This window comes from Cavia porcellus, unplaced genomic scaffold (genome assembly GCF_034190915.1).
Source record: "Cavia porcellus strain 051 isolate PalLab524CR breed Dunkin Hartley unplaced genomic scaffold, mCavPor4.1 scaffold_2, whole genome shotgun sequence".
NCBI classification, from domain to species: Eukaryota; Metazoa; Chordata; class Mammalia; order Rodentia; family Caviidae; genus Cavia; species Cavia porcellus.
The window spans coordinates 9,836,898-9,860,848 of record NW_026947485.1 but is presented as its reverse complement, the minus strand read 5'-3'; the positions used below and the strand labels follow the sequence as shown (position 1 = coordinate 9,860,848).

Genomic DNA, 23,951 nt, shown 5'->3' with positions numbered 1-23,951 from the left:
AAACAATAATAAAAAACAACAATAAAAGCAAAATGACAAAGCAACAGCAAAAAATAGTGATACAGGATTTAAAACAAGATGAGAGGAATTTAATAATGGTCGTTACAGTGCATATTGTTATTTTCAAAATAGTTGTTCAAGTTACCAGACACAGGCATGCAAGACTGACCAAGTGATATAATTTCCCTTTGAGCAGTTTCTTTCTCTTTAACTATATCTATTATAATTTTGGGATCTTATTTATTCTTTCAGTTTTAGGGGCCGGGGAATTAAGCTCAGTGAGGTAATTGCCTGCCTGGCAAGTGCAAGGTCATGAGTTCAATCCCCCATACCAACCCCCCCAAAACCCCCAAAACAACAACAACAACAACAACAAAACCCGAAGTACAATATTCTTTTAGTTTCTTATGCTAGTGAGACAATACAGTGTTTACATATGCAAATCTGATTTATTTCACTTATGTGTATGGCTTCTAGTTGCATCCATTGAAGGTAAAAACCTTGTTCTTTATGGCTGAGTAGTATTCCATTGTATGGAAATATCATATCTTTTTTTTTTTCCATTCCTCAGTTGATGGGCATTTGGGTTGTCTCCAAGATCTGGCCATTACAAATTTTGCAGCTATAAACATGGGTGCACATATATCGCTGTGGTATGATGTTTTCAATTCTTCTGGGAAAATGCCCAGAAGGGGAATAGTTGTGTTGAATGGAATTTCTAATCCTAGTTTTTTGAGGAACCTCCAGACTGATTTCCACAGTGGTTGTACCAGTCTACACTCCCACCAACAGTGGAGAGGGGGTCATTTTCCCCCACAGTCCCAACAAGCATTTGTTATTGGTTAATTTCTTGATGTTAGCTGTTCTTTCTGGAATGAGATGGAATCTCTGTGTAGTTTTAATTTGCATCTCTCACATGACTACTGATGTTGAACATTTTTTCATATATTTATTTGCCATTTGTATTTCTTTATCTGAGAATTATATATTCATCTCAGATGCCCATTTTTGGATTGAGTCTTTAAATTTGGGGGCCTGATTTTTTTCAACTCTTTATACATTCTAGATAAAAGTCCTTTGTCTGAGGGACAGTTGGCAAAGATCTTCCCAATCTGTCAGTTTTCTTTTTGCCTGGACGGATCACTTCCCCACTTTGTCTCCAGTCTGTCAAAGTGAACTCTGACCTCTCTGCCTTTCTCCGCCCTTCTTTGTCCAGATTACACATGATTAGACCTTTTTGCTAAAAAACGTTTTGCTGGCCACCCACTGAGCACTGCTGGGCCTCTCAGGCACTGACAAGCTCCATCATCCAGCTGGCTCCCTTTAATATGCTCCACCTCCTGGGGCTGAACTGCAGAAGACTCCACATTTTTAGATGTCTCTGTTTTCTCTTCCACCTGGAATATTTGCATGGTTGTCCCTAAAAGTTCTTCTCTTACCTAGCCTTTGACACCCACACCAAATGCAGCACCCTCCACAAAGCAAAGCAGCTCTAATTCTTCTCCACCTAGAATATTCCCTTCCCTGAACTCTTACAGCTGCTAGCAATCCCTATCTTAGATGCTTTGCTGCTGTTTATATATTATCATAGCTATTCATTTACCGATATCATCTCAATTAACGGCCTGTAAGCTTTCTAAGGAAAGTCATTGAGAGTCATCACAAAGTGGACACAAAGTCATCACAAAGAGTCATCACCTAGAACACTGCCTTGCACAAAGTGGACACTAAAACACAATTAAACGGGGAAATGAATGAATGGATAAATGACCAGTAATGCCTAGACATACATTGAAATAGTTTATGTAGACCAATGCCACAATTACCCAAGGTTGTAAATCTGGTTAAAGACGGACTCACATTTAGCTGACATTTAATGGAGACAATAGATTACAAGAACTTGAGAGGATAATTTAAATAAGTGAATTTGGTGATTTGGAAACATTTTCAGGGTCCCATTCCTCTGTGCCGCTCAGCACTTAGTACTCAGTGCACCCTGAAAGGCACTGTCTAGTTAAGATGATCTCTGTATTTTAACTACATGATTTCCATGAGTCAAATTCATTTTATTTGGGCAGTATAGACTGTACTTAACACTTCTACATTATTGGGATATTTAAAAAATATTCTGAGCTGGGTGTGGTGTGCACACCTACAATCCCAGCACTCTGAAAGGCTGAGGCAGCAGGATCTCAAGTTTGAACCCAGCTACTAGGGCGCCTTAGTGACTTAGCAAGACACTGTCTCCAAAACAAAACCAAAATATCCCAAATCAACGCAAAATAAACAAACAAGCCAAGACTGGGGTTATAATGAAGGCCCTGGGTTCAATCCCCAGTACTGAGAAAGTAAGTTCTAAATGCTTTTTAAAAAAAAACCTATTAAATATGTTTCATCAGCAAGGAAACGGCTTTCTTATAAAGAACCAAAAGAAAATTTTTCTTTTTTTGTGAATGGTAATCACTTGGAGAATGACACTACAGTTAGTTAAACTTCATAGAGATCCCCAAGGGACGCAGACTCAGGCAGGTGATCCGGCCTGCGTGACGACCAGCTGGGACGGGGCAGCTCCAGAGGCATAGTTTTAGGGTCTGTCTGTCTAGAGGATGCACCGCCTTCTCCAAAGTTTCCATCTGGGGAAACTCTGAGCCATAAACTGGAATGAAAATAGCAAAGGAGGGATTAACGCTCTGCAGCTGAAGCCGCGGAGAACAAGACTGGCAAACTGTTGCTCTCCAGTTGCCAGCGCTCGAATGACTTCCCAGATTGAATTTTAAGTGAGCAATATGCGAAGACAGAGGAAGTAATACACAACTGTATTTTATGCAGTGGGTATTTTGCTGAAAGTTATGAAAACAAAGTTGTTGAAACAGAATTTTAATTTTAACTATCCAAGGAAGTCAGATATTTAGGAAAAAAATGTTCTTGTTTTCCAGTACTAGGTACTCAGCTCAGGGAGCTCTGAACTAGATCCTTTGACCCCTCTGTTCCCTTTTAGTTTTTTATTTCAGGACAGGTTTTGGCTAAGTTGCTCAGGCTGGCCTTGAATTTGTCATCTTTTTGTTTCAGTCTTTGAGTGTCCCAGATTTTAGGTGTGCACCACAGCTTGCTTAGAGGAATCTCAAAACCTAAAAGGTTGGTATTTCTGGCTTCTGGAGAAAAAAATGTGAGGCTCCCCCCAACCCCCCACAGAAGTATCCCAGGTCTCTAGGTGATAGGACACTGTCCTATGTCTAGGTTTGCCTTCTGGTTTTTGTCAACTTTTTTTTTTTTTCTATGTTCCCAAAAAGCTGCACTGCCCCCCTGACAGGTCAAGGCCTTTACAGCTCCCTGGAATGGATCTCTGGCAGACAGAAAAAGCACCTGCCTGGAGGCTGCAGCCAAGTGCCGAGTGAGTCTGCAATTGTCAACTTTTTTTAATGTGAAGGATCTGATCCTTTTTATCTGCTTGGAAAAATCTAAATGGTTGTGCAGTTGGATACCCCTCCCCCCAATACATTTAAAAGGTTTTGAAACTTTAGATGGCTGTTGCATAACAGAAGTTAAAAAAATTTTAAACACTATATTATCAAAATATATATTTTTCTTCCCCCTGTATAAACTCCTTCTACTTGGCTGTCTTAGTTTTGCAAGGAAAAGTTTCCCAGACTTTAGAATATTTAATTTAAGCCATTTGGATAGTCTAGGCTCTGTTGGTTTCTGTGGGACGCCATGACTATTATGTTCTGCATGAACGCTCGAGTGCTATAATAAATTCTGGTTTCTGCCATTCTACAAAGCAGATCCTTCTCTACTTGCACGGTTTGCACAGCCGCTGGAAACTTCACAGCTGTTCCCAATCCTGACTAAGAAGTACCGGCAAAGTCTCAGACTCAACCAATGAGAGATTAAATAATATCCCCCTCTGGCTTTATACTTATTTCCAGTTCTCCTATGATCAATCTGAAGTAGTGTTACATCTTACATCTGCATCACCACAGTAAACATTAGCACACACGAGGCCCCAGAACATTTGATTTATTCACGCATGCTGTTTCCTGACCACAAGGGAGAGTGGAGAATTAGCTCCAGTTGGGCTGTTACCCAAAAGTGGGTTCCTTATTAGAATGTCACCTCGGAAGCAACTAACTGCCTTGAAGCTGTATATTCCTTCCTTTTGGCAGCAGGTTTTCTGGAAGTATATCAGAGGACATTATTGATGCTAAGGAGCAACAGGAGCTGGAGGGTAGTGAAAAGAAACCCAGGGCCTTATCATATGCGGCCCTGATGCTGTGATACCTTTTGATCTAGAATACGTAACACAGGCTTCCTTATGAAGCTATCACTGTTGATTGTGAGTGTATTCCAAATGGTTAAGAAGTGTTCGTATTCTAAAAGGAAGCCCTAGGCAGTGCCCGTGGGTCCCACAATGGGTTCTTCCAAAATAGTACACAAGTGGCTAATGCTTCCCCAGAGCCACTAATTGCAGCAGCATTTTTCTTGCTAAAGAGCGGATGGTAATCTCTATGGAAAAATCTACAAACCTTTGTAATTGGGTCTTTCTCCAAAGGAAAATGAAGCAAGATGAAAAGAGCCATAGGGGGTCTACGACTTGAGTTCCTTGGGTCTGCTAATAGTGCCCCCCAACTATCCCAATCAGGCTGTTAGGGTTTTGAACCTGAGAACTTACTCCGTGAACAGGAAGAGAAAGTTTCAAATTCATTCTTTAAAAGGCCTTTGCACTGTTACACACGAAGCATGATAAATTGCCTCATGTTGCAGAGGCACTCAAGGGGAACTCGGTGAAAAGAGGGAGCCTGCATTCACTTAACTCTATCAATTATTCAGGCAATAGTAGTCGAAGAAGTTGATGCCAGCAGAGGCTGCCAAGCTACGAGGGGAAAACTTTCACACGGGGATTGTCACCGTAAACACCTGCTAAGAGAGAGAGCTGCCTTATTCCTAGAGCTCCTCCATCAACTCACGGGTGACTAACTTTTGCTATTACATTTATACCTCTGCAAAAGGCTTAATATTTACATCTCAGTTTGCTTTTGGAAAGCAGAGTCACTAAATAACCGAAGACCTGAAATACTGTGATTTAGAGTGTGGTGGAGAAAACCAATGGTGTCCTAGAAAATTTTGCGCTTAAACACAACATAATCTTATAGGTATTCAGATTAGGATTATAACACAAAAGAGACAACATCCTTAGGATAGTGAGGGTGAAGAGAACACATAAATAAACACTGCACTCTCAGAGGAGAAGAGTCAGAAGTTTGTATCTGATGGTAAGAAAAGCCTGTTTACTCTGCCAAGCTGCCCTGATTTGCCTGAATGAAGGATACACGTAAACATTGGTGTATTGTGCTGCGTTAGATGTGTGTAATGTGTTTATGAGCCTGTTTTACAGCTGGAACATGATAGCAGAATTTATCCTATTTTTTATTTTACCTCCGAAAGACCGGAAAGAGGACTTCAAAACTGTTTCCTACAGTGGCAAGAGCAATGGGGTAAATGCGTTTGGAGTGCGATAGAGTACTTGGAAAGTGATTAATAGCAATCTTTTATTTTAGTGAATTTAAAAAACAATCCAAACATTCCCATTATTTTTATCATCTCATGTAGACACAGGAAAATTATTTTTTACAGATATGATACTAAACAAGAGGAAAAATTCTTAATTGTATAATATCAGTTACTGATTTGGCCAAACTTTAAGGGTTAATAGATCACAACTCAAAATTTAAAATTTAAGGGGCTGGGGATTTAGCTCAGCGGCATAAGCACCTGCCTTGCAAGCAGGCAGTCGTGAGTTCGATCCCCGGTACCAATAAAAAGAGAAAAAGAAAAAAAAATTGGAAAAAAAAAATTTAAAATTTAAAAACAATAAACATAGTTTACATCATTAGAGCATGGCTGATGGCTTTTAGCCTACGGGCTCAAATGATAATCACAGTCCTAGTAATCACACAGTTAAGAAGAAGAGCACACAGCATTGTAATACAGACAGCTATTGAATTCCTCCCACGAATGGGGTACACTTTATATGTACCTCCTCATTTTACTCTCAAATAAAGCTGACAGAAACATGAGGACATTCCTCCCTGACTCAGTTACCATAAGGAGATTTTTTTCAGAAACACTTTGGGCCTCACATCGCACCTCTGTCTGTCTCTGTGGAGATGGAGTGGGTCACCCGATGTCTGGGGCAGGGAACTGGCATACCTGCCTGCTCCTTCCTCCCTTACCTGGGGAGCTGTTTGTCCACAACACATATGTATGAGTTTTACACAGGGCAGGGCTGCCTTTAAGTACTGCCTCAGCCAGTCAGTTTTATGTTACTATAAGGAAATGCCCGAGGCAGATTACTTCTGGAGAAGGGAGATTTACTTACTTTACAGATTTAGAGGCTGAAAGCCCAAGATCAGTGCAGCCTCTGGTGAGAGGTTGTTAGTGAATGATATTACGACAGCAGCACATGTAGGAGTGAGAAAACACCAGACAGGAAACCAGGAAGGGATTTGGGCCAGTCTACGGCCTTTATAACCATTTGCTTCAGAGAGAGTTCACTCCAGGAGACCAGCATTCCCCCTCCCCACCCGGGGTGCACCGCAATGCCCTAAGCACTCGCCATGTAGCCCACTGTCTCCTAGACCCACCTCAGCATGTGAGCCTGCAGGGGAAAGCATGTCCAAACCACGGCACTGCCCAAGCCTAGGAAGGTACGCGTGCCTATTCTTGGAGTGCAGACGGGGAAGTCTCTTGCTCCAACAGACCCATATATTACAACCTTGTAATAATGGGGCCAGTTTGGTCCCTGTCTGCCAGCTGTTCACCGTCTCTAAGGAAGAGAAGATTGGCATTCATTGTTCTCTGCCAACCTTGACATCATCATTTTTACATATGAATAAACCGCGATGCAGAAATTCAAATAGCTTGCTCAAAATCACATTAGCCCTGGGATTTGAACCCATTTGATTTCTGCTGCAATCCTCAACATCTGAGCAACAACAATGCACACAAGATCACTTTAGAATGTTGATTTTAGTACCAAGAACATATATAGAATTTTGGCAGTGCTTAGCATGCTATTTATAATTAGATATTCTGGGATTACAATAACTACTAAAGTGATACTTAAAAGCTGTACATTTTTAATGTATACACATTTCTTTTCTTACACTGGTATTTCACCTAATCCAAATTTAATCTTATATAGGACCAAGAATGTTAGATTAATTATAACTCTAAATATGTAGCCTGAGAATTAAAGACAATTTATTATATAAATATATGTCTGAACATATGTGTATTTTGGTTTTATACATATTTCATTGGCAAACTCATTTTTTTTTGGCTTGAGCTTTTGGCATTTTAAGTTGGCTATGCATTTTAGCCAAACATTTTTTTTGTATATTCTTGAGGATTTTTATTCCTTTGAAGATTATGTGCACTGTTTTGCAAAACTACCAACAGTGTACAAGTGTTCCAGCATCTTCACAGGCTTACCAAGGTGTCTTATTTTCTGGTTTTTTTTTTTTTTTTTTGATAGCAATCCTAATGGGTATGAAATGGTACCTCATTGAATTTTGGTTTGTATTTCAGTGAAGATTAGGCACACTGAGCATGTTTTTATGTATCTGTTGGTTACTTGTAGATCTTCTTTTGAGATATGTCTGTTCAAGTCTTTACTTCATTTCTATTTTTAAATCAGTTTTTTTGGGGGGGGCTATTGAATACATAATAGGGGATTCTTACGTACTTATGGCTTCTGGAAATTAACCCAGCATTAGAAGTATGCTGCAGAGTTTAGTCCTGATTGCCAATGTGATTGGATTAAGAGACGTAATGGGGTTGGTTACCCCACCGATGAGTTCACAGCTCAATGGGAACTGTATCTGCTCGCTGGCTTCTTTCTCTTTGGCTCATTCTGACCCACTCTGTTTCCTGGCTGCCATGAGCCAAGCAGCTCCCTTCTGCCACACCCTCCCACCGTGTCACCACTGCCTTGGAACAAGTCAACCACAGACTGAAACCTGTGAAACCATTAGCTAACATAAACCTTGGAGTTACGGATGTCAGATATTTTGTCCTGCCAACAGAAGGCTGACTGATACGCATAGGTTGCGTATATTTTCTCCTGTTTTGTAGGTCGCCTTTTAATTCTGTTGATTATTTCCTTGATAGTGCAGAAGCTTTCTAGTCAGAGGTAGCCCCATTTGTCTATTTTTTGCTTATGGTATGTGTACTTTTGGTGCTCTATGGATGAAATCATTTCCAACAGTAATGTTACAAATCTTTCTCCCTGCATTATCTTTTCAGAGTTCTCTGTGTTTGGGTTTTATGTTTCCTCAATTTGATTTGTTTTTTGTGAATGGTTCAAGATACATTTTTCAAGCATCTGTCTAGTTTCCCCAGCTCTGTTTGTTGAAGAGGCTACTCCTGTCCTCATTGTGTATTCTTGGTAAGCTTCTGGACGTTCACTTGGACAAACATGTATGGACTTGTTTTTGGCCTTTCTATTCTGTCCCACTGGTCTATATGTCTATCTTTATCGCAGTACTATTGTTTAATTATTGTAGCTCTGTAATATATATTTGAAGCAAGAAAGTGTGATACACCCAGTTATTTCGTGAGACTGAGTTGGCTATTTATGGTCCTTTGCGGTTCTGTATACATTGTAGAGTTGGTTTTTGTGTTTGCATGCACATATGTGTGATCTTATTTCTGTAAAAAAGTCCATTGGGATTTGAAAGGAAGTACACTGAATCTATAGATTGTTTTAGGCAGTATGAATGATTTTACAGTATTAAGGCTCCTAATTCATGAATGTGGGACGTTTTTCATTTGTTTTTTCTTCCTTAATGTCTTTCAGCAGTGTTTCTGATGTTTAAGTCTTTTACCTCCTTAGTTAAATTTATTTATAGAAATAATCTTTTTGGTGCTATTATAGATAGGGGTTTTCCCTTAATTTTTTTCAGATAGTTTATTGCTAGTGTGTAGAAAAACTGATTTTTTATGTTGATTTTGTATCTTATAGTTTTACTGAAAATTTTTTTACTAGTTGTAATAGTTTCTTTCTGTCTTTTGGTGAAGTTGTTAGGATATTCTTTATGTAAGACTATGTCATCTGAAAAAAAGGACAGTTGTATTTCTTCTCTCCTGATTTGATTACTTTTTTTTTTTTTTTTTGCCTAATTTCTCAGGTTTGGACTTTCAATACAGTAGTAAATTCTACCAAAAAAATTAAAGAATTAAGGCCCAATCCTTCCAAAACATATCTGAAAAAAATCAAAGAACAGGAAACTTTTCCAAGCTTATTTTATAAGGTCAGCATCACCCTGTTACCAAGCTAGACCAAAACACCCCAAGAAATGAAAGTAGAAGCCAATATCCTTAAGAATACAGATGGAAAAATCCTCAACAAAATATTGGCAAATTGAATTTAAGAGCACATTAGAAGGACTTTACCACATAGGATTTCTCCCTGGGATGAAGGGATGATTCGACTTTAAAAAAAATCAATTAATGGGATATACCACGGAGACAGAATAATGGGTAAAATATGATGACCATCTCAGTGTATGTAGAAAGCACATTTGCCTTTAACACCCACAGATGAGGAATAGAAGGAAATTACCTCCATATAATAAATGTTACCTATGAAGAGCTTGCAGCTTTCATTATCTTTACCACTGAAAAACCTTTTCTTCCAAGATCAGGAGTAAGGCAAGATGCCTATTTCTTCCATTTTGATTCAACACAGTGCTTGTTAGTAACATTTTAATGCTTTCAAAAGGTCGAAAACTGTTTAAAGAAAACATAAATACTGCATACTGAAAACATCGGAGATGTAACTAAGCTCAAGAAAGAGAAATGCTTCTTTGTCTTACCCCTGATAAGAGAAGACCTTACTTAAGGGGACTTAGGTTCACACATTCATAATTTAAACAGGCACCTACATTGTACTTTTTCAAAACACAATGTAACTAGTTTCTCTTTCCACCTATGTCATATATTCATGCACACACATGCACACACTGACGTGTCCTGCTCCTGCAGTCCTGGTCCTTACCTTACACAGGATTAGGAGTGGAGCAGCTGTGTAAGCTGCAGTTGGCAGTCTTCTTGCAGAGGGGCCTTGTGATCATCACAGACATGATGTAACCTAAACACTGAACTAACTCTTTACCACTTTGAAATGGTTGCATAGCACCATGGGATCTGGGTAACAAACTCTTGAAGCTGACTGTTCCTTATGCCAATCGTTAGCTTCTTTCTATAATTTCCTTTTCCCATCCTCTTACCCTTTAGAGGCTTAAGATCAAAGTCACAGGGCCTCTGCGGGGCTGATTTATGACATTTAAATTAGAGCACTGTGAAAGAAAGAGACAATCATGGCAAATTGTTTAAGTTTTCTTTCTTGTTTTTAAAAAGTTCTTGCTTCTTTCTTCACAGATTTACTTTAAAATTGTTTTGAACTTCTACATTTTTACTAATTCTTTGAGACAATTTAGCCAGATATTAAAATAAATAAATTGGTAGGATAAACTATGACGAATCTAAGAGAAGATTTTTCAGTAACATATACGTATTTAGAATGCTGGTGCTTTAGAACTAGAAACTGTCTTCAGAGAAACCAGATTGGAAAAAGTGAGAGGTCTTTTTGAAAGAGCAGGACTAAAACCACAGAAGAGGGTGAAAGTAGCCAGCACATTGAATGTCTGTCAAAAGATTTTCACATATCTTTGCACTTTATATTCTAACAGCAGCAGCCCAAAATTTACAGATGAAACCTTGATCAAAATGACATTTGATGAACAATACCTGATCACAACAGTGCCCTCCTTTGATTAAAATGGAATTTAATCCAGTCTTAACCTTCCAGTGAAACATCCAGAAGGTGGTTTCGCTTTGAACCATGGGTGCCAGAGAGCCCCAGACAGAGATGACAGGAGGTTTCAGAAACCGAGCAGGCTGCTTGCTTGAGGTTTGCTTTCTGCCCCTGGGGCTTTGTGCTTTTATCCCTTAACCGTGGGCCCCAGGTCCTTGCTTGGCATTTATACATTTACCTTGATTTGTTCACCACTCTTACAATGGAGAGCAGTTCTGGTGGAACTGCGGACTATGGTGATATAAAGCATTGTAAGTTCTGGGAAGGTGCTCATGTGAATTATGTACGGAGATGGGGATTCATGAAAATGAACAGAGTTTAGAGCTCCCAGAGCATCTGTTGCAGCTACGATCTCTGATCTGGATGCCATCTTTACCTGGCTACAGCTCCAGGGAATAAAAAAGATGGTGAATGTGTGTTCTCCATCCTCTAACACTGTCCACTCCCTTCTCTGAAGGACTCTGCACTTTTCCAAGAGAAGTTGGTTTTATATATAAAAGAAACATTTGGGACAAATTGTGGTTTTGTTGATTCTAAGGCATCAAGTACAATCTGTACAAGATGAAACATTTTTTCAATTGTAGGATGTATTAATATTCAGATCTTAATAACCTTTCAGTTTTCTTTTACACTAGGGTGATAGCACAGTATTTATAAATGTGAGTTTGATTTATTTCACTTATGAGTATGGTCTCAAGTTGTTTCCATTTATCTATAAAAGCCTCAACATTATCTTTCTTTATAGTTGAGTAATAATCATTGTATAAAAATATACCACATCTTTTTTATCCATTCTGCAGTTGATGGGCATTTGTGTTGCTTCCAAGATTTAACTATTACAAACTGTGCTGCTATAAACACGGGTGCACATATAGCACTGTGGCATGACATTTTCAATTTTTCTGGGAAAATACCCAGAAGGGGAATAGCTGGATTGAATGGGACTTCCAATCCTAGTTTTTTGAGGAATCTCCACACTGATTCCACAGTGGTTGTACCAGTCTACACTCCCACCAACAGTGGAGAAGCTGGTCCTTTTTCCCCACAGTCCCACCCACATTTGCTCTCTTCTGATGGCAGCCTTTCTTTCTTGGAGTGACATGGAATCTCAATGTGGTTTTAATTTGCATTTCTTGAATGACCAGTGATGTTGAATATGTACAATAGATATTGTGATAATGAAATGGAAAGAAAGTGCTCAAAAGGAAATAACAACTGGAATGGGGAAAGAACAAAAGGAAGAAGGGAAAAGAGTGTATATATACATATATATATATATATATATATATATAGTATACATATGTATGTATGTATGTATATATGCAAGATAGATAACTATACTACTAATCTCTTTTAGTTCATCAAAAAGAACAGTTTGTGCTTTCATCGTTTGACTGTTTGATCATTTTTTTCATGCCTAAATCTTGTGATCTGAACAACTACTTCCAAGAAAACAATATGTAATATATTAACTAGTGTTAATTTCCTACTTTTTTTGAAATTCTGTATCATTTCTTTTTTCTGTTTTGCTTTTTAAAATAAACATTTTTTAAAAGTGCAATAATTTTCTATTGCTGCTGTGACAATACAATAAACCTGGTGGCTTCAAACAGGCATATTTATTATAGTACTGTTCTCTAGATGAGAATTGCCACATGGGCCTTAGGGGGCTAAACTGAGTGTAGGCAGGACTAGATTCCCTTCTGGAGCCTTAGAAGACAGTCCATTTCCTTGCCTTTTCCAATTTTTAGACGCTGCTTGCACCCCTTAGCTCATGACTTCTTTCCTGCTTCAAAGTCAGCACAGGTGGATATCCTGGACCGAATGTTTGAATGTTCCCCATAATGTGTACACTGAAATCCAATCCCCAACATGATGGCATTTGAGGTAGGGCCCTTGGAGTGATAGTCACGAGGGTAGAGCCCTCGTGCATAGGATTAGTGCCCTTATAAAAAGAAGCCAGACAGTTAGGATTTGTTCTCTGCTACGTGAACATATGCTGAAAAGACAGCCATTTTCAAACTATGAAGTAGACTCTCCTTACACACTGGACCTACTCACACCTTGATATTGGATTTCCTGGCTCCAGAATGGTGAGAAATAAATGTCTGTGATTCAAGCCGCGAGTCTAAGGTACTTTGTCGCAGCAGCTCCAATGGACTAAGACAGTGGACTGAGTCATTTTCATATATCATTTCTCTCATTTTCTTCTCCTGCCTCTTTTCTCATTTCTAAGGACTTGTGTGAATAGACTGGACTCATCCAAATAATCTAAAATAATCTCATCATCAAAAGGTCAGATGCTGATCAGCAGCCTCAAGTCAGCCACAATCTTCCAATTTTACTGTAAAAGTGAGCTCAATAGCAGCAACCTTAATTTCTCTTTTCCAAGTAACCTAACATATAGGTTCTAGAGATTAGGGTGTGGGCTTCTTGGGGGCCGGGATTATTTTGCCTATTATGTGATGTTACACTCAGTAGCATGCTGTTATGATTTTGATACTTAAACGTTCCTACCTTCTAATTTCTAGTTACCATGGTCCAAACTAAAGGCAAAAGCAATTGTAGAGCTCATGAATGGAATAAACCTTGAGCACCTGTGTCTTCCAAGTAGCTCTGCTGAGTTTTTGCAGCTTTTGGCCCCTGTCCAGGGGGTTTATGATTAGCTGGATGGTTTACTGCTGGATGCAACACTTGATCTTACTTTGTATCTCCTTGTCAGGGTTTCAGATATTTTGCCTGGTTTGACTGTGTAAATATTTTGCTAAACTCTTAACACCAAGTGTGAGCCAGGTCCCTGGAGGATAGGTCACTTCAAAGCAAATGATGCTCAGAAAGGCCATGACTTGAGACCCTCTTGCTGCAGGCCCTAATTCATGGCTCGGTCACCAGTCTGTGTTGGTACTACCTCCAGCTTGATTCAAGCTCAACTTTGGAATTATTTGGGTGATTAGCTTCCTCTGTTAGTGATTTTATGTAAGCCCAGTATTGTAGTCTTAGCTTTCTCTCTTTCAGCATTGGCCTCCTGTTGGGTTTACAGTATGCTACTTGGCTGAGCACGTCTGTGCGGCGGCAAGCGAGGCCATCTGGTTAGCGCTAGTCCTATGGAACTGTCACCGAAGACTGTGTCCGGCCCATCTCGGAACGTAGCTGATCTCCATGAATAATTCTGATGTCTGCAGAGTGACAATGCGTGGGGAGCCACAGCAGATTGCTTCAATCTCAGGACACTTGAGGACGCATAAGGACACAATCCCACTGCCTGGCACATGTGCACCATGGGTTACACTTACTTAAGTATGACCTAGTGTAGCTGGCCACACACATGCTACGCAAGAATGTAATGCTTGATACCGGCCAATATATACCAGCCAAACAATAAAGATGTTTGCTGCTGTTGCCGATTGTGGCTCCATGTGCTTTCTTTTCCTTGGGGACCTCACCCACAAAAATACCCCTCCAGCCCCCAACCCCAACACACTGCTAAATGAAAGTTTCCTGAAACTGTCCAGTTAATACATTCGGAGGTTTGAAGGACAGTGTGTATGGATCCTGTCACTTTACCTCTAAATTCTGATTTATTCAACCCACGCTCTCAACGTTTGCACCTTTAAACTTGTCTTGATGAAGGTAAGTAAGGTATTAGGAGGTCCAGATGCAGACAGTTTGAGTACGTTACGGGCCCAGTGTGCAGAATGAGCTCAGAATCTCAGTTCTTACCAATTATTCTACTCAGTAATTCTATTCTACCCTAATGACATTATCATTAACATCATCAAAGCTTATCATTTAGGTATTCTACAGCCCAGAATGCCCAATGGGGTTAGTAGTTTGAACAAATGTTGAAGAAAATAAAAAATATTGTCATGGTAACTTGTAAAATATTTTGACAATATGAAAGTAATATTTATTGAGAATTTACTCTGTACCAGCCACTCTTCTAGGTGTCTTATATTAATCAACTCATTTAAACTTCATTATAACCATATTAAGTGGGTACTAGCATTACCTTCATTTTATAGAAGATGGAACAAGAGAGCTTACATAATTTGAAAAATGTCCCAGTAGGTGAGAGGCCAGAATTGACATCATGCGCAGTCTGTCAGCTATTCCAATTCTTAACCATTATGTAAGTAGAAAGTTTGATTTCTACTGTTTTAGGAAAATACAACGCTTTCTTCTGATGGTAAAATTAAAGTACCAAGCAAAGAATAGATTCACTTAAGAACCAGTGAGGCTGACACAGGTATGTGTTCTGAGACAAAGGGCTGGCCTGTCATACTTTCTTGCTTCTGGTTAATAGTTATAATACAGGCAGTTTGGAAAACATGCACAAACTGGACTCCCTGAGATGTAATTGTATTGTAGTACACAGCTAAGAGCCCGTTCCTGAGAAATGGTCTTTGGAGAAACAATACTAGCATCACCCTGATCTTTAAGAAATGGACCGACTTATCTCAAACTATTGGCATTCTGAGTTGTCAACATGACATCTGCAGAATAACTGGCAGCTAAATCCCAGTAAGCTAAAATGAAGAAACGCATTGATTTTTGTTGTTGTTGTTGCTGAACTTTAGAGTAATAGACTCCCAGTTATGGGGATTCGTGTCAGCAGCAGTTAAATCTTAAGAGGTGCCAGTTTTTTGAATGGCCAGGTATAAAGTGATTTTCTATATCTTTGGCAAATACTTTTTTCAGTCAGGCAACTGTTAATGATGTCCCAGGTTGGAGCATAGCGGTGAGTATGACAGATGGGATTTTAGTCTTAGACTTGTAGTCTAAAAAGCTAAATGGTTTAACTTCTGTAATAAGTAAGAACATGAGAGGAAAGGGGAAAAAGTTGATTGAGTGTAACTGAAAATATATCTTAAACCTCCAACCTGTGCTGGAGCATCTAAAAACATACTTAAAGGGGAAATGCCAGCTTTTGAGCCCCAAAACCATTGCTGCATGATCCAAAAGTTAGGAGAGGACTGGAGTGGACCGGCTGACAGGTAGACAGGGGAGCACGGCTGTTTAATTGTAGTATGTAAATATTCAGTATCGGTGTGACTGTAACTTTTGAGAATAGGAAGGTCATCTCTATCAACATAAAATTATCCAGTAGAGAATAAAAGGAATTTTAGGAGCATTAATATTTCTAGCAAAAGACATGTGAGCTTGGTTTAAAGTCTCGAGGTGGTCTGAGGATGTTTCTTATATTGCAATCAAATTCAAACTCAAGCTCTTTATGTCATTAATGGTGCTTAATTAATCTCTTTTACCTGTATAGGAAGTATCAGGATTAGATATTTTTACTTAGAGTGAAAGATATGCTTCTTTTATAGAATCCTCCAAATGACAGGAACAAGATTTACCACTCCTATATTTTGGACGAGGATATTACAAATATTTTTTCAATGCCAGATCCCAGAATGCTGCCTTGAAATCTTAGGTGATCTGTGGATTACAAAAGCCGTTGAAGACCTCACTCTTAGACCTTTCCATGCAGCAATGGTTGTCTGGTTGTTTTTTTGTGACCCTCTAAGCTGGCACTGGAAAAGGGGAAAGAAAGACTTCTAAGCACTCTGACTGCTACTCTTGGATCACTATTTTTGACCTATTTTAAGTTTTTCACTTTTGGCCATACCGCCATACTTCTTTTAGCATTATCATAATTAAGCACCATTTTTATGATTTGAAATTACTCTCGCTTCTCTTGCGTAGGCCCAGCCTGCAGTATCATGGCTGAGTATCTACTCCAGTTCCCCGACTCTTATCTCTTCTCCTCTTCTGCATCTCCCTTTCTGCACTGGGGAGGGAATCATACTTGTTTCTCCCATTCTGCAAACAGTGCTTTCAGTCATGCGGATATAATCAGTGTCCCTTAAAACCCAGAACAGAACTAGTATATGGAAAAATATGAAGAAGTACTAGAGAAAATGGAAAAAGCAGAGTTCCATTTAAAGATTCTCAGGTGTCAGAGCTCCACTTAAAGATTCTCATGTGTCCCTAGCCTCCTAGCAGGCTCTCTATCAGGCGTGACTGAACCCCTTGAAATAAGGAGGCTCCTCAAGTTTCCATGTGGCCAAATTTAAATGTGGCTGTTTTAGTCTGGGCTTTCAGGATATAAACTGCTTCAGTATTACAGATTATTTGCATCTGCATCTTAGCGGTTCCTAGAAGTTCCAAATTTTGCAAGTCAAACTTGACCAGGAAGTTTCCAGACCTGGTTGAGGATGGGGGTGTTTATCGTATTCATCTTTGGCTGACAGCCCTAACTTTGACAAAATGTTTTTCAGTGAACTGGCATTGACTTGAGCTTTTGGCTCTTACCTGAGTGAATGCTGTACAGTACACCCTGGGAAACAGCGAGCTCTGGAGTGAATTAAGCTTAATGGAGCATGAACCGAGGTCTCCATTTATCTGCTGCCCGGCACACTCATATATTGGGTTTGACTTTGCGTGGTACCTTGGATGTGGTTGAGTGATGATTTAGCTGTGCCTCTGGATATTGGTCATATGCTGGTCTAGATTTCATGGGTGTTTGTGCATATCTCCTCTCTTCTCTGCCCTGGAGTGTCACAAATGCAGCTACTCATGTTTATGACTAGAGTTGTTGCCAAGAATGAGAACTGTGGTGACCTTACTTAACCTGGAATGATATTCACATCAGTGCTGATCAGTAAGTTGCAATCACAGAGACAAATAGCATTCACACAATGGATCAGTGAAGACCTTTCTCCATCTAAAGCCTAATAACGAGGAGGCCATTGTGGGTGTTGTTATGATTTGTGTCTGGATGGCACCCTGCTCCCCAAAGCCTCATGCACTTTTAGATGGGGCTTTTTCAAAGGTAGCTGAATCTAGAGTTGGTTACTGAGTCATGGTTCAAGGCTGGGATTAAGGGTGAGTGATTGCTGGGATCAGTGCACTGATTGGATTGGCACCGCCCTAACCCCAGCAGTCTGGATAAAGATAAAAGGGGCAGACAGAGCCTTCTCTCCTCATTTATTTCTTTTGCTGTCTTCTGCCACCATTAACTATTGCTCCTGTGACATGTGCCACTGTGCCTTGGAACCAGCTGATTATGGACTGAAACTTCTACGAGCCACAAGCTAAATAAACTTTTCCTTTATTAACTTGTGGGTTTTGTGTATTTTGTTTCAGTGATGAGAGAAAAGTAACTGAGACCGGTATTTTGTAAAATACACTCCCTACAAATGAACAGTGACTTCCAGTAAATTATTAGCTTCTGGAATTTCTACCAACTCCATAGAGTAAGTTCTGAAACTTGACGGAAGGGGGTTTTGGCCTACATCTCTAACAATGTGACTCTGGGATACAAGATTTACTCTACTTAAATTCTGGCTCTGTTTCACTGAGGGCTGAAATATATATCATGGATGATGACGGTCTTATATGTGAGCCTTTGATGGCCAAGAAATTGAGGAAGACATTGTCAGATTTGTTCAGCTGTGATAATACATGGAGGTGCTGGGTGTTGTATAGTGAGGGTCCTTGTCAGAGAGCATTTGTGAATAATTTCCTCATTCAGTTCACCTGCCAGTGGGAAGAGTGACGCTTTACCAGGCTGAGTGCCTTCAGTTCCGGGAATGGGAGAGGATCCTGTGTATTTCCAGGAAGGCCCCTTTCTGCTTCAGGGTGGGGACTTCCAGCTCTACTGTTACAAACTGCCATAGGAGAAATTTTCACACTCTACATCCTGGCACTGGGGGACCAGAGTTCTGACTGAATGGGCTGCTGGAGGTACCTAAACCAGGAAGAGGCAAACAAATTACAGTTCCACTAGAGAGCCATAGGAATCAGAGGCCCAAAACAGTCAAAGCTAAACTGGACCTGCAGGTTCCTGGTGCTGCAGAATTGAGGGAAGAAAAGAGGCAGAACTTTAATAAAGCCTTGAAGGTCAGTTGGAGATGGAGTTGGCATGCCTAAGATTTTTAAGACTAATCATGATGGTCAGCAAAAAATACTTAAACAAAAAACCCAACCTGGCACAGTCTTGCATTCCTGTAATCCCAGCTACTTGGGAGGATAAAGGGGAGGGCCCAAATTTTAGACTAGACTGGGGAATTTAGCCAGACCTGTTACGGTCCATACACTGTGTCAATTTGAGAAGTTTAGAAGTTTAATGGAGAGACTCAGCAGGGAGCCAGGGTTCTCACTTGGTAAATATCCTCATCTTGTGCAAAGGAAGGCATCGAGATTTTGTGAGTGCCACACTCACCCTGGAAAGGAGTGTGTGTGTGTGTGTGTGTGTGTGGTCTGTGTACAATATAAAGCCAAGAGAAGAGGCTTGTTTCCTCCCTTTTGTTCTGGTTCCTTTTGCTCTGGCTGCTGCCTTGAAGGGTTGCCCCAGTGCCTGCCTCCCTGCCTTGGATCATGCTGATTATGGACTGAAGCCTCCACAACATTGAGCAAAATAAATGTTTCCTTCCGTCATTTTGGGTGTCACGTATTTTGTCCCAGCAATGAGAGAAAAAGTAACCAAGACACCCTGTCTGGAGACAAAGGTGTTAAAGGGTTGGGAGGTTGCTCGGTGACAGAGTGCATACGAGAACCTGGGTTGAATCCTCAGGATATAAAGAAAAAATAAACAAAAAAAAACCCAAACTGAAGAAAACGGCTGCTGATGTGAAATAAAATAAATCATGGTTTCGAAGACCTGGTAGAACACAATTCTGAGGACATGCGGGAAAAGATGAGAGATTTAAAGAGACTTAAAATACAAATATTTAGTACTCAGGGTGTGGGGTGGGGAGAAAAAGGATGCATAAAGAAATAATTTTTTAAAAAGGAAATTTCCTTTAGACTTAACTTTTTTAATTGATAGTGGTTACAGAGGTCCAGATAATATTAATTAAAAAATCACATACCTATTGTTATCATTTGTGTATCGATGTCTCCCCAAAGCCTCAGGCACTTTTGTTTATTTTATTGAGTTTGTTGGTACATTTCAAGTATACATAATGATCGCATTCATCATAGGGAATTTATAGCTGTACATGACATGTGTTGATTCTTTTATTCCCAACCCTCCATCCTCCCTTCAACCCCTTTCCCCTCCCTATTTACAAAGCTTTGCTTCACTTTTATCCTTTTTTAAAATTTTTTTTCCTTTTCCATTCCTTCCTTTCCTCCTTCCCTCACCCTAGTTTTTTGTCCTTTTTGAACAATTTCTTCCTGTTTCTATTGTGCATTTTGATCCTTGTTTACTCTTTTGGTTTCTCACACCATAGAGACAACATGATGTTTACAGGGCCTGATTTATTTTACTAAAAACATCATACCACAGCAGTATATGTGCACCTATATTTATAGCAGCACAGTTTATAACAGCTAAATCTTGAAAACAACCCAAATGCCTATCAACTGAACAATGATAAAACAACAAAATAGATTAGTTAAAAGGGAAGATATGTGATCAGCAACAATCCATTTATTAGCGATGCTGGGAAGCAGAAGAAACCAAATATTACCTGTTTAGACTCTTGAGGGGAAGATTTAAAGTCCTGGCTAAGATTATCACCCGCATGTTGGGACAAGAAAGATAGTTTGGATATGCAAATATTTTTCTTCATAGTATTTGGGGGCAACTCCTAAAAATACTCTATTCTGATAAAAATGAAATGAGATCTCCAAATATAGAAGAGTAAAAGTTAATTAATCAGCTGTGAATAGTAAATCTTTAAAATTTACGCTTCACACTGATTAGCTTTTCATATGACTAGAAACGGTTAATGTATGCTATGGAAATTTGAAACAAAATATATGCTAAACGTGAACAGGAAAACTCTGAAGTAAAATTTTTAAGCAATGTAGAAAAACCCCACAGATGGAAGGAGAAAGCCAATAGTGTGGTTACAAGTGATTAACAACTAATCCTAGGAAAAACAATTTTTAAAGCCCCACTTTTTATTATTTGAAGATTTCCAAGGTAGAAACATTCCCATCATGTAAAGTTCAAGCTATTGGGGCAGGAGCACTGAGCATAGTTCGAGAGAAATAAAAGTTCTAAGCGCAGTCTGTGGGCAAGGGCAAGGTAGACAGAATTCGTAGCTTCCTAAAATGTTCATGCAGGTGTAATGGTAGGTGAGTAGCTAAAAACATATACATCCTGGAGGATGCTGCTAATTATTTTTATCTGTTAATTTTAATTTTTGTACCAGGAATTGAACTCAGGACCTTGTTATTGCTGAGAGGGCACTAATGCCGCTGAGCTATATCCTCAGCCCCCGATGCTGCTAATTTTTATATATCAGTAGAGAAAGACAGGTGTAATTATAATCATGGGCAAGAAGGTAAGTGTTGAAAGATCTGAAAGCAATTAATTAAAACTTCTGAATTAATGGGGCAAAAATTCAATAGAGAGCTGATCAAGCCATAGAAATAGAAGAAGAAAAATAAAAGTTTTTGTAATAGCTAAATCTTGAAAACAATCCAAATGCCCATCAACTGAGGAATGGATAAAGTTGTGTCTTTTTTAATATAATGAAATACTACTCTGCTGTATACTATTTTAAAAAAATATTGCCTTGTGACATGATGAATAAAATATTTCACTTTAATTTATATAAGTAGCCAAAGGAGATTAGCCTGTTGTCTAAGCTCATAATAATATGGGTCAAATTCAAGTTTCTTGGGACCCAAGACCCCTATTAATGTTGTCTGTGTGAAATGCTAGTTTACAAACCACATTTACCAACATTCTCTTGATTTTATGTTCAGCCTCGCAGCTCTGCATGTGACCAGTAAGAGATGTGCTTGATACCGAAACTTACAAAAGCCCCCTTCTGTTTTTGATCAGCACACAGAAAAGCCATATGCCTGCAGTAGTTACATATTTGCATGCTTGCCTTTAAAACAAAGTTGAAGCGCAACATAACACTTGTTTCAACTTTGCACAGCGCTCTCATCAAGGATTCAAATCATACAGTGAGGGATTCTCATGGTGTGAGCAGTCAACTACCTGCATCAAGCGCCCTGGAAAGCTCGATCAAAAACATACTCCAGCCCATGTTCCCCCACCTGCAGTGCTATGGGATCAGAATTTTTAGGGTAGGAACCCAAGATTCTACATTTTAATAAGGACCCCTGGGGTTTCCTAGAAAGAGTAATATTTTAGGACCACGTGACTCAGAGTCATGTGCCCTCCAGAGCTCCAATTCAAGGTAGCACTTCACCCTCGCCTGGCCCAGCAGGCCCTGTTGTCACTATTTTTTACAATGGGCTTTGGGGTCAGCCCACAAATATTAAGACAGAAATAATCTTGGTAAAGCACTTTTCATGGTGCTTAGTACTTTAAGTACCCAATAAATGATAGGGAAAATCATTCTTCTGTTCTCATCAGAATGGCAAAAGTGGTGATAGTTTTATCTGTATTTACAAAATGCTTTTAGTTACTAAGTAAGCCTTATCAATTTTCTCATTTACAGGCTTGACACTGAGTCCTAGCTATGTAAATAACTTGACAAATTTACAAAATTATTTGGCTAGTTTAACTCCATCTGGTTCTTGATTGCTAATCAAAATTTCTAATAATCCATATACTAAATAAACACTGAACAAATGTGACCCAGTTTCCTGGCAAATAGTGAACCTAAAATAAATGGAAGAAATAACACACATCCACACACACATGCAATCAGTTATAATAAATGTGAAAAGTCTGTATGTCTCCATCAAATTACTTATCATATTTAGATAAACAATCTATCCACGTTAAATGATGATCACAGTTAAAGTGAGAAGTAAGATTGAAAATAAGGGTACAAAACAGTAAATAAACATGAAAAAATGTTCCACATAACCAACCATTCAAGAGATACAAATTAAAACAACCCTGAGATTCTGTCTCATCCTGGAAAGAAGGGCTTTTATCAATAAATCAACCAATAACAAATGCTGGTGGGGAAAACGGAGCCCTTCTCCACTACTGGTGTTACTGCTGACTGGTGAAACCACTGTGGAAATCAGGGTGGAGATTCCTCAAAAAACTAGGATCGGAGGTCCCATTCTGGGTATCTTCCCAGAAGAATGAAAAACAATACTACATATGTGTACCCATGTTTATAGTTGCACAATTTGTAAAAGCTGGATCTTGGTGTTATGGTTGATACATTGTGTCAACTGAGAAGTTTAGAAGTTTAACTGACAGACTCAGCAGAGAGCTAGGATTCTCATTTTGTAAATATCCTCATCCTGTATAAGAGGAGAACACAGAGATTTTGTGAGTGCTACGCCTGCCCTGGAGTGGGGTGGGCCTGTGTACAATATAAGGGAGAAGAGGTTTGTTTCCCATTTTTGGGGCACTGACAAATGACAAGAAAAGGCACTGACAAATAACAAGAAAAAGGCACTGACAAATGACAAGAAAAATAAAATGCAAACCTTGAAGTATGTTACACACAGCTGACAGACAGGTAAAATGTGCAGAAAATTAGAGGAGAAAATGTCAAACATTACAAGAGGAAATTTTAATAAGCCAGGATTTTTCAGATAAATCGTCTAAAATACACATTCTAAAGGATTTGAATAATGTAATCAACAAGGTCAAACTAATTGACATTTATAGAATTGGTATTCTATGAACAGAATAGGTGATCTGAGACTATAGAATATGACAAACATCAATTTGGTGATAAAGAATCTAAAAACCCCCATCACAGTTGTAATTTTTAAAAGCTAAACCTTGATTTGAAAAGATCAGAAATCAACAATACAAAGAGGACTAAAACCTACTAGGAAGCTAAATAGATAGTTGAAGTTAAAATGAATTATGAGCGAGGGAAAGGTTTATTTCATTGTTCTCTTGAGACTCTAATTAAATTGACAAAACCAGGAAAAAAGATAGAAAACAAGAGAGTAGATGGGAGGGGAGGGTTACTACCGGCAGCTGAGATCTTTCAGAATTTCTCGAAGCATGAAAACAGAGGGTGTGGTGGTGAATGATGGAACGATGTGGTGGAGGCTACAGCTCAGAAGAGGAGACCCTGGTCCAGGGAAGAGGACTGGACTTGCATTAGGGCAACAAGAAGCCGGGGGAACTAGAAAGTGTCTAGATGGCACAATTGGT

General features: G+C 39.3%; 1 protein-coding gene and 1 non-coding gene across 4 annotated transcripts in view; both read right to left on the bottom strand.

Moving 5' to 3' along the window:
- Nucleotides 1-23,951, bottom strand: part of Lhfpl3 (LHFPL tetraspan subfamily member 3) — a 484,961-nt gene that overhangs the window by 148,570 nt on the left and 312,440 nt on the right. The window lies entirely within an intron of this gene.
- On the bottom strand, nt 3,273-3,401 carry LOC111756896 (small nucleolar RNA SNORA77). Its single transcript, XR_002791281.2, has one exon. It is a non-coding gene; the product is annotated as a small nucleolar RNA SNORA77 (small nucleolar RNA).